Source organism: Penaeus vannamei, chromosome 6 (genome assembly GCF_042767895.1).
Source record: "Penaeus vannamei isolate JL-2024 chromosome 6, ASM4276789v1, whole genome shotgun sequence".
Lineage (NCBI taxonomy): Eukaryota > Metazoa > Arthropoda > Malacostraca > Decapoda > Penaeidae > Penaeus > Penaeus vannamei.
The window spans coordinates 43506650-43509149 of record NC_091554.1 but is presented as its reverse complement, the minus strand read 5'-3'; the positions used below and the strand labels follow the sequence as shown (position 1 = coordinate 43509149).

Here is a 2500-nt window from a genome sequence, read left to right as displayed (position 1 = left end):
AGCCCCCTCACCCTCAAGGAACGCATACAAAAAAATCAACACCTGGCGCAGATGTGTCGATGGAAGGTCGCGCATACGTTCCAAAACTCGCCGAAGCAACTAACCGCGAGAGATACCTATGAATACCTTCATCTTCGTCAAATAAATGGAGACGTTTGCTTTCTCGAGATGTTATCAGGAAGGGATGATCTACGCGAACGTACTGGAGCGAACGAACGATCATCTGGCGAGACATCAAGAGCAAGTGTCAGAGGAAGTTATGGATGTGGATTTTCGATGTTTTTTTGGGGGGAGACGAGAGAGAGAGAGAGAGAGAGAGAGAGAGAGAGAGAGAGAGAGAGAGAGAGAGAGAGAGAGAGAGAGAGAGAGAGAGAGAGAGAGAGAGAGAGAGAGAGAGAGAGAGAGAGCGGAGTAAACTACGGAGAAAATTAAAATAATGAAATTAGCGACGGAGGACTGAATCTTCCCCTCCATCGACTCTTCCAAGAACTAAACCCAATCCGAACTCCCACCCCCCCTTCCCCACCCCCTCTCCCTCCCTCTCCCTCTCTCTCATCCAATTTATATACTACGATTTACTTCCACGTATTTTACAGCTGCACTTCCTATTCAAATCCAAAACACAACTGCGGAGAAAGAGATAGGAAAAAAACATAAACAAACAAACATTCAAATACGAAGATAAAACTTCCCACCCCACATAATGCGCAGATAATGGAAAATCCGAAGAGAAAATAACCACGAAAAAAGAAAAGAAGAAAAAAAAAGAGACTGAACGCCTACACAGTTCCAAGAGAGACGTGTCACCCCCTCCCCTCCCCCACCACCCTCCTCCACCCCTCATTTCCTCCTCTCCCTCCTCTCCTCCTCTCCCTCCTCTCCTCCTCCTCCCTCTCTTCCGCGCTTTTCCTATCACACGTTCGATTCCTGTGCGCATCCGAACACACAGCTCCCCACATGACTTGCTAACGTTATCGACCATGTTTATTTTGAAACCGTGTTATTTATTAATTTTGCTTTCTTTTTTATAATCAACTAGTGCTTTATTTTGAAATCGTGCAATTTATTATTATTTTTTTTAATCGTGCAATTTACTCATTTTGCTCCTTTTTAAAATTCAACCCGTGGTATATTTTGAAACCGCGCTATTTATTCATTTAGCTCTCTTTCTTTTTTAATCAACTCGTGCATTATTTTGAAACCGCGCTATTTATTCATTTTGCTCTTTCTCTCTCTCTCTCTCTCTCTAATCAACTCGTGCTTTATTTTGAAACAGCGCTATTTATTCATTTTTCTCTTTCTCTCTCTCTCTCTCTCTCTCTAATCAACTCTTGCTCTATTTTGAAACCGCGCTATTTATTCATTTTAATCCTTTTGAAAAAAAAATCAACTCATGCTTTAATTAGATGCGCCAACGGTGGAGATGGAGGGGGGGGGGGGTCCACACACGACGCACATACCATCTACGTCTCCGGGTTTGTGTACATCTTTGCCGGTGGTCGTTCCCGCTCCATCAGCGCCCGGAGGAGGGCAAGAGTCAACATCTCGAGGACATTTTTAAATAAAGTCGAGAGGAGATTCACTCTTAAATCTTGTTCATATCTCTATTTTTATCTTTAATGAAGTCGAGACAATCTTTCTTTCTCTCTCTCTCTCTCTCTCCCTCTAAATATAAGAAATATTTCCAACCAAAAGACATTTAAAAGAAAAGTGAAAGAACATCTACTGAAATATCAACATCAGGCGTATAAACATCAAGCCCAGCACATTTCAATCACATATAGTAGTATTGTTATGTGTAATTTTGTTCCACAAGCATTGTATAAAATCTATGTTCATAGCACCCCATTGCATTGTGTAAACACCTTATATGTAAAGAGAATACCCATTGTAATTAATGGAATAAAGTATTTAAATTTGAATTTGAATTTGAACTCTCTTACACATCTCCATTACTCTATTAGAAGTCGAGTGAGGTATCGTTAGAGAGAGAGAGAGAGAGAGAGAGAGAGAGAGAGAGAGAGAGAGAGAGAGAGAGAGAGAGAGAGAGAGAGAGAGAGAGAGAGAGAGAGAGAGAGAGAGAGAGAGAGAGAGAGAGAGAGAGAGAGAGAGAGAGAGAGAGAAAGTAATCCAGTCCTTTTAAAACGCCTGGTGTGAAGGACAGCAAACCGATCGTCCAAATCCCCCTGATCGTCATCTAAATCCCGGTAACGACCTCGCTGAATCACCGTCGGAAGAGAACTGCCAATGAGCCTCGCAAACAAGTCATCACCACGCAGTAATTCGTGCTCCAAGGATGCCACCGATCTCCCCCGTATGGCACCGTCTTGCCTCTGTTGAGCACGTCGCGGGCTGTGGGCGTGTGACCTTCGCCTCGCGGGACTTGGGACTTGGTGGGGCTGGTAATGAGTTTATGTCAGTGAGGAAGAGAGAAAAGAAAAGCGGCCCTGGCTTAAATTTTCGGTCTTGTGTTGGATAAACATCTCGTTTGAGGGCGCTT

General features: G+C 43.3%; 1 protein-coding gene across 6 annotated transcripts in view; it reads right to left on the bottom strand.

Moving 5' to 3' along the window:
• Positions 1-2500, bottom strand: part of Nt5b (5' nucleotidase B) — an 80176-nt gene that overhangs the window by 11790 nt on the left and 65886 nt on the right. The window lies entirely within an intron of this gene.